Source organism: Miniopterus schreibersii (assembly GCF_964146895.1).
Source record: "Miniopterus schreibersii genome assembly, chromosome: 2".
NCBI classification, from domain to species: domain Eukaryota; kingdom Metazoa; phylum Chordata; class Mammalia; order Chiroptera; family Miniopteridae; genus Miniopterus; species Miniopterus schreibersii.
Window position 1 is genome coordinate 109,312,876 of NC_138102.1, and position 14,305 is coordinate 109,327,180.

Consider the following 14,305-nt stretch of genomic DNA (forward strand, 5'->3'; position numbering starts at 1 on the left):
CCACGCGCCCGCGCCCCGGGCCCTGGGCACTGCCCGGCCTGGGCTGGGCCCCACCTTCAGGTGCCTGCGGCCCTATCCTGGGGATAACTTCAAAGTCACTTCTGTCTGATGTTGGGCACAGCCTCCTGTTCCCTTTGCTCCCACCACATTTACTGGTCATTTTTTCTTAAGTGAATATTGAAATTCATTTGCTTTTCCTGAACACTGGGTAACGGAGAGGTTGCCTAGCTGGGTAGGAAGCTGGCTCAGGTTCCAGGCTTCTGCCAGGGCTCATCTACAAAGTAAATCTTATCCATCAATACAGTAATTTCCTTTAAAAGTTGCAAAGGGGTTTTCCCATGTAAAGCTTGATGGATTCTATTTATGAATCTTTTTCCTGTTTTCATGAAAAGGTTGATTCATTCATTTTTTATTTTTTATTTTTTGTCCACCAGCATTTTACTGAGCACCTTCTCTGCTCCAGTAGCAGGGTGAAGAAGGCAGTCCTGGTTTCTGATTTGGGTAGAGCTAATGCTCTAGTAAGGGACACATATTGAACAAATAATTGCAGGAAACATTAATTTGTTCTCAATGAGATATATGCTACGAAGGAGAAGCGGAGGCTGCTGGGAACCAGCAGGGTGCCAGCATGGACCCAGATGGAGTCTTCACCTGAATCTCAGCCACAAATTTCCTCCATGTTCACCCTGATGCTGCCTTCTCTCCTTTTCCTGCTACAAACGGATACAAATCAGGGCTCACCAGGAGCAGATGAGTCAGTGTTTCAAGGCTGCCCATCTTTAGGTGAGGTAGCCAGAGTCAGTCTTGCTGGAATCTTCCTACTCCTTCACAGTCCTGGGCTGAGTGCCACTAGACGTGGCATTAACTATTTTGATGTTGAAATTCACATTAAAGATTTTTTCTGAGGCCTGTTGACTAACCAGGCCTGAAAACAGCAAGACAGTTCTGGGTACTGCATGCCCCCCCTCCTCTGCAGTGTTTATTGAGCACCTACTCGGTGTGGGGCTGAGTTCAGCGCCAAGGATGCAGAAAGGCGTTAGAGACAAAAGGAGGAATGTGCTAACAGCTGAGGGGTGGTACAGATTAATGGCTCCTAGAGTTTGGGATTTTATAAACCGCTAAAAACGAGAGCTTTATTAGTTACAATCAGGTTCAGTTAATTGGATAAAAGGTAAAAGAGGTCCGGTAGAACAGTGGTTTAAACAAGATAGAAAAAAGTTTATCTCTACCATGAAAATATGGAGGTAGGCACTCCTGGGTTGACAGGGAGGTGCTGCTCCACGAAACCCTCAGGGACCCAGGGACTCCTTCTATCTTGCTTCTCTGCTGCTATGCCTGACCTCCATTCCTAAGGTCACGGTCATATCAAGGTCTAAGATGGTCAAGCTCCAGCTCCAACCATCACATCCAGCAGGAAGGAGGAAAGGTTAAAAAAGAGGGGCAAAGGGTGGGTCATGGGTAACTTACAAAGAAGGTTCCCAGAATAAGACGCATCCACTTACAAGTTATCGGACAAAATTTAATCACATGGCCCCTGTAGTTGCAAGGAAGGTGGTTATAAGCAGTTTTTATTTTGGGGAGCCATGTGCCCAACTAAAAATTAGAGATTCTGCTACTGACGTCTTTGCCATTGAGCCTGACTTGGGGTGTCAACTTTTAATTTTGTGGTAAGTATAAAATGCCCTGCCAATTCTCCATTCTTAATATATGACGAATCCATCCTCACTGCCACAGACCTTCATTAATTTTTCACCTTGCATTAATGCGGCAGTTGCTCTCTGTTGCCAGGGTGATAGTCCAAAATGTAAATTTGATCCTATTAGCCCTCTGCTTAAAATATCTTGGCAGTTCCCTATTGCTTGAAAGAAAATGCAAACTCTTTAATAGGATCATAAGTCCTGTTGTCATCTCACTCTGGTGTCTTCTCTATCTTTATCTCTCATGACTTTCCCACATGCACCCAACAATCCAGGCAACTGGACTATGGGCCTTTCCCAGGATGTTCCCCTGCTATCCCTCAGTCTGGAATATTATCTCCTCCTACGTTGGCAATTGCTACAGTCCTTTTCAAACTTTGCTGAGGTTAATCTTCATCAGGAAGATTCTTCGCCAATTCTATTTCCTACACCTCTGGCATCTCCTTTCTCTCCCCACTACTTCTGCACACAAAGCCAGACCTATTCAAAGAACAGGATGCTGTTGCCTGGGTAACAGTGAGCACCAGCCAATGGTTGGATCACCAGCTGGAGTCACAGTGGGGCTTCTGGCAGTGGATTTCCAGTTGGCACATCTTCTTTCTTGAAAGACTCTTCCCCTCCTTGGCCATGCCTCTCCCTTGCCCTCTCTGCCCTTTATCTCTGTTTCTTCTTACTCTGCTCACCCCAATGTTGATGTTTTCTAGAGATCAGTTTTTGGTCTTCTCTTGTTATTTCACATACATTCCCTCAGATTTTTCATTCCTTCTCATTTGCCTTCTGGTGCCATCCACAGGCTTCTAAATCTATATTTTCAGAATAGTTTTTCTTCTGAGCTTTGGATGTGAATGTCCAACTGTCTACTGAACACATAGAACAGGGAGCAGCGATTCCCAAACAGGAAGCGATGCAGCTTCACCCTACCTCCCAAACCCCATTCCTCTCCCCCCCCCACCCCCCAAAATGACCTCTGCCTTTGCTTGCTCCCTGGTGCAGGTGCACACTCCATCTAGAGCGAGCCACCAGCCAAGGTTTTCCCTTACAGCATGTCCAGCATCAGGGCTTCCTGTAGTTCTCATTGGCTCTCCTGAAAACTAAACCCTTCCTTCCCATTTTACCCAAGAGCAGTGTTAAGCAACGGATTGCTCAAGACACAAGACCCAACAGTGAGTCAGAGCCAACGCCTGACAAAAGCATCCAGGTGTACCCACAGGCTGCCACCTCCACCAGGGCTCATGCCACAGCACAGTATCTGGCCTCAGGCTTTGACAGAGGTCCTGCCCAGTGAGGGACAGGTGAGGCTGAGCTCTCCGCAGCCCTTCCTGTGATATTCCCCAAAGAAAGAAGGGAGAAAGAGGAGACTTGCATGCTTCCCTCTCCACCCGGCAGCTGCAACCTGACAACTCCTTTAAATACGTAATTCAGCTCATCTTCCTGCTTATCGACTTCTGGCTTCCTGTAAGTGGTCAGAACCCTTCCCCAAACCTGTGTGGTCCTCCTTCCTCCCCATCTGTTCCTGGCTCACTGTGTTCTGGGATCGGCTTTCTTCCTGCCCTGGGAACACACCAGCTCTTTCTAGACCAAGACCTCCCCATTTGCAATTTCCTCTGCCGGGAAGGCCTCCCTGCAGCTCCTCTATGGCTTGCTCTTCTCAGCCTTCCTTAGGTGTCAGCTCAAGTCTCACCTCCCAACAGCACCGTTCCCTGGTGCCCTGGTCAACAGCGACTCTCCCACTCTTGCCCCATAGTCACTCCTGGTCTCATCTCCCCGATCATGTCCTTGACAGGACTCACCACAATCTGAAGTCATCTTGTTTATTTGCTTGTTTACTGTTTATAAGGGTGTAACCTCCTTGGGTAGAAAGGAACCTTGCCCTCTTGCTCACTTCTATAGTGACTGGAAGGATGCCTGGCAGGTGCTTGGCAAATACATGATCGATGAACCGAATAGGAAAGAAGGCAAACTATCACCTGAACTCCATCAAAGATGTTATCCGATGTTTGAATTGTTGTCTGGCTTGCTGAGGCCTTGCACTGACTTGGGTAAGTCTAGTGTGGTAATAGGCGGGCATGTTCCCTAAGAGATGAGCCATAGACACAGGCATTTACACCCACCCTTGCAACCCACTCCCCAGCCCACATACCCCACAAGCTCGGGCATGGAAACACTGCTTTCCAGCCGAGAGAGAGGCTTCCTATCTCACTTGCTGAGTCAGCCTCGTTGCTAACCTGACACCATGGTTTGGGGCTTGTTTGCGTTACATAAATGGTCTCTAGGTGGGTCTGTGTGGATTTTTAAAATTAGGCTTGTGTTCCCGCTGGGTATGTGGGTGTCAAATGGACATTTCTGAGACACTGCTAATAAGCCCGGGTTTGACCAAAGATTTCCCTCTGGAGAGGTCATCCCTTCCTCGTTCTTCATGGCAGCATTCTCCATGGTCACAGAGACCTCGGAGGATGTGCGGGAAACAAGGGCTGCTGGCTCACTGGCCCTGAGGGAAACTGGCCCCATCATCAAAGCTACTTTATGTTGCATATTGTGAAATTTTAAAACTTTCAGAGAGTATTGTGATTTTTGCTTTCAAATATATACCTGAGACAACCCAAATGTCCATTTGACCAATGGATAAACAAAAGGTAGAATATTATTCAGCCTTGAAAAGGAATGAAATTCTGACACATGCTACAACATGGGTCAATTTTGAAGACATTATGCTAAGTAAAACAAGACAGACACAAAAGACCAAATACACTGTATTTTACAGTTGCATTTATGTGAGATACTCAGAATAGTCACAGAAAGTCGTGACAGAAAGTAGAACAGTGGCTCCTAAGGGCTGGGGCGGGGTGAGGAAGGGGAGTTGTTGTTGAATGCGTCCACATTTCAGTTGGGGGTGGTGGGAAAGTTCTGGGTGTGGATGGTGGTGCTGGTAGCATGAATATACTTTATGCTACTGAGCTGCATACTTTAAAATGGTAAATTTTATGTTATGTATATTTACCACACACAAAAAATGTATGTCTGAATCTCTTTTCAAATGTATCTTTTACTTGTCTGCTGTTACTCCAATGGATTTCAGAAATTGTACTTAAATTGCTTTTTAAGTATGTGCTATAAATTTGTTTATTTCAGTGTGCCAGTTGGTCCCAAAACAATCTCAGGAAGAGGAATGTGTGTGTTGTGTGTTCACGTGCATGTACACATGTGTGTCTATGTGTGTATGTGTGTGTGCACACATGTGTTGGAGTGTGAGGGATCTAGATGATAACCAGGGGAATAAAAAGAACAAGTAAAACTGAGGTGTTAAAGAGTGAGGTGAAGTCACCCAGCTGCTGGCTGCTCTCTTTTTTCTTCCACATGAAGATTTTATAGAAAATCCCAAATGTCCTATTTCACGAAATGAATGTCTAAGGCACAAATGTATTTAACTTTGTAAGTTTTAAGTGGAAAACATTAGGTAAAAGCAGCTGTGCAAGCATTTGTCATCCATATGATTGTGGAAGTGAAGTTCATTTACTCCAGAAATATTTATGAGCCCATGATGTGTCAGGCAAAAAATGAATTAAGCATAACTCCTCAAATTCCTATAACCAGGGCCGCCTATATGATTTGTGGGGCCCAGTGCAGAATGAAAATATGAAGCCTATTGAAAAATTATGAAGACTTTCAAGGTGATGGCAGCAGAGCATTGCACCATGCATGGGGAGGAGTTGGAGTTGTGAAGGGTTGTGCAACCCCAGAGGGGCAGGAGGCTCAGCCCAGGAAGCCCTGCTACCTCCAAACTCAGACGGTTCCTGAATGTGCCAGTCTGTGGACAGCAGTGGGAGAGCAGGGCTCTGAGCAACAAGGCTCCTCATTGCCACATTTACGTTGCCCTCACTTTGATTTAAGTAAACCTCTTTTATCTTTTCACAACATTTGAACACCTGTCTGTAGCACAGTTCAATAAATGTTCTTGTGCTAATTCTCCATTTAGTCAGAGTATAACCTTGTTGTATTTATTTTGGGGATCTTCATCTCTACCACCCCTTCTCCCCCACAACCATCAGCAGCATGCCAGGTAAACAGCAGGTACTCAATGTATACTCCTTAAAAAATTCAACATTTGATCCTGGGGTAAAATGTGGGTAGGATAGGAAGATCATGGGATCTGCACTACTACTAGCATGAGGATGAAAATGAGAACTATGATTTACACCTACTATATACGAGGCACTAAGTTAGTGCTTAGTAGACACTTTCTATTTTAATTCTCATAAATAAATTCATCAAACAGGTAGTTTTTATCTCCAATTTAGAGCTGAGAAACTGAGTTTCAGAGAAATTAAGGAACTTGCTCAAAGTCACACATATGGCCAATGATGAGACAGGGATACAAACATAACTTCAAAGTCTTTGAAATTCCCTCTAAGTTGCCAAGCCCCGTCCTATCCCTTTCCCTCCCACCACATGCCTCTACGCTCCCTAAAATCCGATGAAAAGAACAGAAACTGTTCTAAAAATGGAAGAGCACATGCTTTCTACCTCGATGCCATTTGGAAATGGGTATTATAATTTCTGAACACAGAATAGAAAATATTCAGGGAAATAGTATTTCAGTGCACTTGATAAGAAAAGCATCTACTCTAGCTCCAAATCAATTCAATTACTATTTATTGAACAATTACTAAGTGTAGGACACTACACTGGAAATAGGAGGTGAACAGACAGAGAACTTGCCCTCGAAGAGAAGGCCAGGATGAGCACACAGGCGGAGAACAAAACAGAAAATAGTGTGTTCACACTGACACCCGATGAAAGTGTGCCTGCCTAGAAGGCGCCACTGAGGGTTGGCCTAGAATGACGGGCAGGATTCTGACAGAAGGGACTGGGGGCTGTGAGCAGAAGTTGAGATGGCAGGTGTGTGTCTGAAGAACAAAGACAATCTGATTAGACTGCGCTAAGTGCTGGGAGCAGGCGGACCTGAGAAGAGTCAGGACCACCTCCTGGAGGGCCCTGGGCCAACTCTGGGGCCCTTGTACTCCTGTCAAGTTTTAACCAGGAAACAAACATGATGACAACTGGGCAGTAGGAGACTGAAGCTGGCAGCCATGGGTGGGAGGGCTAGGGGTCCAGAGACCAATGCCGGTGAGAGACAGTGACGGCCTGAACTTGGGTGGGCTGAGGGGGTATTTTACAGACTCTTTAAGAGATATTTTCTCATTCAAAAAAATCAGTGAAGGGGAGATCACATATATGTAAAATAGCCCTGTGTTCTATGGAGTTTCTGGAGGTGAGACAAATTCAAGATACCATCGCTTATACAGCCTAGGGATATTTGCTGACAACTCTCGTTGGCTCCCAAGGATCCGGCTCTCCTCGACTCCTGGACTCCTGTCAGCAGCCGGGCCTGTCAGGAAAACAGCCATTGCCTAAGATGACTGAGCCCACCATGTTAAACATCAGCACTTATGTGGCTTTTTCTGGAACATTCCACTCTGCTTGGGCAACCAGATAGTTTTAAATGTGCAAGTATTTTATGTAAGAGATTATTTATAGCGGATAGAATATCAGTTCAACTGAACCTGAGAGACAAGCCAGCTTTAGAAATCTTTGACTCTGCGGGGCCCCCAAATAAGCCTACTAGGGCGACCCAAGGCCAGAACCACTTTCTAAAGATCCTGAGGTCCTGGGAGAAGGCGCCGAAAGGCCCCTTTGCTTGGCCTCCCATGGCTCTCCTTATAAATAGATGTTTGCCATTATAGGAGACAGCACAGTGGCAATGCACAGGGGTTTTACGGCCAACGAGAAAAAGCAGAGAAAAATATGACCCAGCGGTATAGCCAAAAGTCATTAAAATGATATTTTGTTTTTGAAATGCTCACAGATTAGAAGACACTACGCCGATCAGGAGAGCATGAGGAGCCCAGGACGCTGTAATTCTCACCCTGCCCATCTGCTAATGCATTCTGGAGCGAAGGTGGCCACAGCGCGGGGTCTGCAGCTGAGGAAAGCAGAGCAGCCCATCTATTATCCCCGGGAACAGAGAATGCAGCAAATTCAGGAAAAGCAATCCTTCAAAATGTCAACCTTTTCTTACGGCTGCCTAAGGCTTTCAGGAGCGAGGACACGGGAAAACGGCCATCGGGCGCTGGCTGCAGGAGACCGACAGGCAATTTGGATCAATAGATGATGATGTGTCCCAGCTCCTCAGCCAAGAACTGCAAAGCTAGTCAGCTTCTTGGTGCAAAGGAGGCCTGGGTCAGCTGACAGGTGGAGACGGTGTGGTTCCTTCTCTGGTCCAGACTGGCTTCCTTCCTCGGGCTTCTAAGGTGCCTCCAGGGTTAGAGGCTCCTTTCTTTGTCTCCAGCAGTCTGTTGGGAAGGAAGTTTATCTGCCCCACTCCTATGTCTCCTACTGACTAGGGACCCCTTCCTGCTCCCCTCCCTCAGGAAGGCTACCAGAAGAACCGGCCCAGCCCTTCTTTCTAGTTTTCCTTGGGGAAGTTGGGAGGGGCATGATGCCCAGCTATTCACCACCATTTGCCTGCCCACAGGCGGCAGGGAGTGCCCACTGCTGCTCACCCTGTCACCACTGTGTGATTTCAATCTGGGGGACACAGAAAATGCTTCTCTGGCCTTGGATCCCAGCCAAGGCTTCAAACCAGCCTTCTTGTCAAGAAGGGCACCCGTGTGATCTTTGATTCTCATGTATTATTTCTCCATTGCCTCAGAATCCAGAGGGTAGGAGAAATGTGATTCATTAACACCGGCAAATCCCCAAGGCTGTGGAGAAATCCAGGAAGGAAATGTCAAGTAGAAGTGTCAGTAACGCTTGCCTTGTTTCCCTTGCCTGGAGTTGCTATTAAACAAGATGAGAATTTAGCACCAAGAGCACGCCTATTCTTCACAAAAACGCAGCTGTGCAGGAGAGCAGGCTGCGATGGCTTAAGGCTATGAATGATTGGACTAAGGAAGCCTGGTGGACTCAAGTCAGGTCCAGTCTGCTCTGGAGAGAACACTGCCCCTCTGTTCCCGAGGAGGAGGCGGTGTTTTGCCCCCCTTTCCATACGTGGGCTGTAAACTGTGGTCCAGGACCGTCTTCCCTTTTCTGTCACTCTGGGCCACCCTGTGATAGGTGCATTCCTGGTCTGAGTGCAGCTTTCTCAGAGTGACATGGAGCATCTGTGCCTTTGTTTTCAACTAATTTATCAAGCCGGCCTGCGGGCCTGTCTAAGTCACCCTCCTATGTGGAGACGTCGGGAAGAGTCAGCACGCTCAGCTCTCACAGGTGTTGCAGAAAATCGCAGAAGCCTGAGCTCACACCGGAGGCCAGAGAGGGCCTCTGAGGACAGCATCTTTAATCTGGGGGCAAAAGTCATCAAAACCCTTCAGCTCTGCCCTTGTAAGTTTCCCGATCCTTTCCTTCCATGATGTACTCATTCATGGAGAGGGGCTGAAATTAAGAGAAGACTGAGAGAAGAAACAAGATGGCATGTAGGGAACAGCTGCACCCACTGCCTCGCGGAACCACATCACAGTCACAGCTAAAATACAGAACCACCATCGCTCAGAGCCTCCGGAAACCTGGCTGCACAGAAGCCCTAACACCAGGGAACTGAAGAGGCGCCAAGACCGGTAGGAGGGGTGGAGACGCGGGCCGATTGGGGCTCAATCCCAGAGACTCCGCCACCGGCCCACACCCAGTGCTGCAGGGTAAACCCGGAGGACATCGCAGCGGCGGGGGTTTCCCGGAGAAGGGAGGGGTCCCAGCCCCACAGCAGGCCCCCAGCCCAGGCTCCAGGGCCAGGAAGAGACATCCCCACACCTCCGGGCTGTGAAACCAGCGGGGACTGTCCCTGAGGGTCGCGGAGGCTGCGGGAGCCCCAGCAGCTCCTCCTAAAGGGCCCGGCACGGACTCACTCGGACGCTCCCTCTGAGCCCAGCGCCGGGCAGCAGCCTGAAAGGACCTGGGACACTCGGGGAGGAACTAACCTGCCTGAGATCCGGGTGAGAGGTGGAGGGCGGCTTCCTCCCAGGCAGAAGGGCTGGCGGAGGCCATGGCTCCTGTGGCGAATCCTCCCTGCACACAGCCAGCAGGCAGGCGCCATATTTGAATCTCCAGCACCTGACTCACACCTTTGGCCCCGCCCCGTGATCCCCGGAGGCCCCGCCCCTCCCCACCTGCAGCTCATCCAGGCCATGTCCAGGGGCTTCTCTACGCAAGTGGCCTCTAGAGCCTCATGCTTAGGACTTTCCTAAAATCTTTCAAACAAGCAGCAGCTGGACCCATACGGCTTGATAAGGGGCCCCAGGCCTGGCACTAGCAGCAGCCTGCACTGGCTCATAGCGTGGCCTCTTCTGGACAACACCAAGCCCAGCACAAGTAGCAGCCAACTATGGTTTGCTTTGTAGCTCATGCTGGGTGGCCCTGGGCAAGGCACTGGCACAGGCTGACTTTGCACCTCCCAGGAGGCCCCAGAAACAGTGCACCCGGTGGTCAGACTCGACCACCCTGGATTATAACCCTATCACATCCACGAGTGACACACTCGAGGGGCACACTTGGTGAACACCAAAGACCCACTGAAGTAAATCCTGCTCCATAGGGGTGTCTTCAGCACAGCAACTCTTTGGCTGTAGTTGCAGCTGGTCCTCACAGCTGATTGGCCAGGGGGTCAATTCCTCCCAGTGACGCCAACAGCAACCAACGCTCAACTACAATAGGACAGTGCACACAGCCCACACAGGGGAGCACCTAGAAGGCCCAGCTCAGGTGACTGGGGAGGCTGAGCCACTGACCCTACAGGACACCTACTACACAAAGTCACTCTACCAATTCCAGGAGACATAGCAGCTCTACCTAATACATAGAAACAAACACCTGAAAGCAGCCAAAATGTGGAGGCAAACAAACATGTCACAAAGGAAAGAACAGAAGAAATCTCTAGAAGAGGAACTAAAATAGATCCAAGCAAGGCTAACAGATACAGAGTTCAGAATTTTGTTTATAAGAATGCTCAAGAATATTATTACGAAAACAACTGAGAAAATCGATGACATAATAAAGTACCAATTTGAAATGAAGGCTACAGGAACTGAAATGAAGAATCATTTACAGGGAATCAACAGTAAAGTAGAAGATGCTGAGAATCAAATCAGCAATTTGGAACATGAAGAAACAAAAAAACACCCAACCTGAAAAACAAAAAGAAAAAAGAATCCAGAAATATGAAGATAGTATAAGGAGCTTCTTGGACAACTTCAAGAGGCCCAACATTCATATTATTGGGTGCCAGAAGGGGAAAAAAATGAGAGCAAGAAATTGAAAACCTAATTGAAAAAATAATTACAGAAAACTTCCCCTACCTGGGGAAAGCAATAGACTTCCAAGTCCAGGAAGTCCAGAGGGTTCCAAACAAGAGGAACTCAAAGAGGCTCACAGCAAGATACATCATAATTAAAATGCCAAAGGTTAAAAACAAAGAGAGAATCTTAAAAGCAGCAAGAGAAAAGCAATTAGTTACCTACAAGGGAGCACCCATATGACTGTCAGCTGATTTCTCAACAGAAACCTTGCAGGCCAGAAGGGGGTGGCAAGAAATATTCAAAGTGATGAAAAACATGGAACTACAACCAAGATTACTCTACCCAGCAAAGCTATCATTTAGAATTGAAGGTCAAATAAAGAGCTTCACAGACAAGGAAAAGCTAATGGAGTTCATCACCACCAGACCAGCACTACAGGAAAAGTTGAAGGGTCTTCTTTAAGAAGCTAACGAACAAAAGAATCTTACAAACTAAATAGATCCAGAGACGTTGACGCATGCAACAAACGATCATATTTCAGAGGAAAGAGGGAAGAGGGGGTGGAGGGTGGGAAGAGATTAACCGAAGAAGTTGTATGCATATATGTATAACCCATGGACACAGTCAATAACGGGGTGAAGGCCTGGGGAGGAGGTGGGAGAGAAGTGGAAGGGGCAACTGGGGGGGGGGGGTGGGAATGGGACACCTGTAATACTCTCAACAATAAAGATAAATTAAAAAAAGAAGAAGAAATTAAGAGAAGACTGAAAAATATTGCAGTGAGGTAACTAAAACAATCATGGCTTAATAAAAAGAAACCTTTCCATTTGGGATTGTTTGTTGACTTTAAGGGGATTTTAAAAAGCTACCAAAGGACAGGGAGCTGGCTATGGCTTTGTGGTAATTAAATTACCTCAGCAACTGGGGCCCTTAGACTCTAACCTGTTACATAGTAGAAAGGGAGGGATGCAGCCTTTGGGATTGAATAGATATAGATTCAAATCCCATTCTGCCACTTACTAACTTATCAAGTTACTTAACCTTTGTGAACCTCGGTTTTCTTATCTTTAAAATGGGGATAATAATATCCTTGTGTAAATCATTGGTTTATGGTTAGAGTTAAATAACATACCCAAGTCCTACTACAGTGTCTAGCACACAGTAGGCATTCAATAACTATTGATTTTTATTATTGTTTCCATAAAAAACTCTATCCCTTGTCTTTGTTAATACTCATAACTAACAATTATAAGTGCTGATTACTGCCAGGTTGCTAAGCAATATCGACTACAGAATTTCTACATATCAGATTTTAAGAGGGGTTAGAGAATTTGTCTGACAGCTGCATTTTCATATTCTTTAACAAAATACATATCGGGAAACATTGGCGTAGTGCCCTTGCACAGACTCTGTTTGTTTGGGGTACTTCTTGTGAGGAATGATGATGGAAACCATTTAAGGGCCTAAAATTATTTACAGATGTAATTTCCATCTTATGACAACCTCAAAGTAGAAATTTATAGTTGTATTAGTTTGGGTTAACACTCATTTTAACATATCCCCAAATCTCTGGGCCTTCACAAATACGAAAGCCAACTTCTTCCACACTCCAGAATAGACTGGGCAGGCCGTCTTCTGTGCAACGTAGGAACCTAGGCTACTTCCATCTTGTGCTCTGACCTATGTAGGTCTTCGGGATTCTCTCCTCTTGACTGTCGGTTGGGGAAGGAGTTGGTAGGGGATCACCCACTTCTTAACTTCCACTCACATTCTGTTGGTGAGAATAAGTCACATGTGGCTGCCAGTGGGGTTTGAAAATGCAGGCACTGACTGGGCAGCCATGTGCCTGCTCTGTGGATGGGTGGCCAGCCAGCTCCCTTTGCTATAAGAATTGTATTTATTTACAGCTAGAGAAAGTGAGGCTTAGAAAGCTTAACTCACTGGTCCAAGGTCAGAACCAACAAAGGCAGAACCTAGTTGGGCCCTGTCTTAGGGCCATAGGTCCCTGGGAGCAAAGCTTGTAAGATTTCAGAAGAAGGGAGTAAGGGAGTTAGGGAAACAGGTTAGAGCAGGGGAAGAAGAGAGAGAAAGATGTGGGTTCGGCTCAACTCTAGCCTCAGCCTGATGCCTGTGGGAGCTGTGGAGCATTAATAGCACTGAGGAATTGTATTTATTTACAGCTAGAGAACTGTACTAAAGGCCTTTGACTACAGGCCAAATAAAATTGACTAAAGGCCTCGCCTTTTTAATGATTATTCCAAACTGCCTCTAACAGTGGCCACTGACTATGAAGAAAAGACATATAAGGATTAAGGAGAAAAGGTTTCCCTGGCTCATGTCTCTCCTCTAAATATTTGTGGGCACTCTCAGGATGGAGCCCCTGGGTCCCTCACATTCTTGTTTCTGCCAGGTTTGCAGCTGAATTTCCAGGATGAGGAAAAATAGAGCTGCAGCTACAAAGGGTAATATAAGGGGGTCCCATTCATCCATCTCTGCGGCAAGCTATTTATTTAGACTCTGCCTCACAGGTGAGTTGGTTCTATTTTTAACTGTCTCTAAAGAAGTAGTCAGAAGCTTTCTCTATAAGCTGTTCTAGTGTTTCCATGTTCTGTTCCTGTGGTAGACACTGGGGTGCAGTAGCCAGTGCATCCCTGCCATAGCTGCCTTGAGTGTTGGCTGCTATGAGATCCCAGCCGCAGCCCTCCTTGAGGGTAGCCCTCAGCCAGTGGGGGCCTCCTCACTCAGAGACACTTGGGAGATTATGTTCCCCTCCCCCCATCAGGGGTGGTCTGCACCAGTGACCCACTGATACTGGGGTTTGAAAACCTGGCTCCCTTTCCTTGAGGTGGGGCAATTCCTCAGTGTCTCCAGAGCTCCCTCTGGCATCAGGCTGAGGCTAGAGTTGAGCTGAACCCACATCTTTCTCTCTCTTCTTCCCCTGCTCTAACCTGTTTCCCTAACTCCCTTACTCCCTTCTTCTGAAATCTTATAAGCTTTGCTCCCAGGGACTATGGCTCTAAGACAGGACCCAACTGGGAAATTCTTATTCTTCTAATCACAACCTCCCACCCTTGGAGGTTATAGAAAACAGCTGATCCCTCTTTGCAAATATCTCATAATTTGAAGACGTTTACAATGCCTGCTTCTCTCCCACCTTCTATTCTCCAGGTAAACAACTCTAGCTCTGTGAACCGCTGTTCATGATTTCAGTTTTACTGTCAACACCACCGCCCAGGACATGTCTAGAATTGAACCCATTTAGCAGGACATGTGAAAATGGAAGGATTATTCCATATTTCATCACTACTGCAACTAGCCATAACA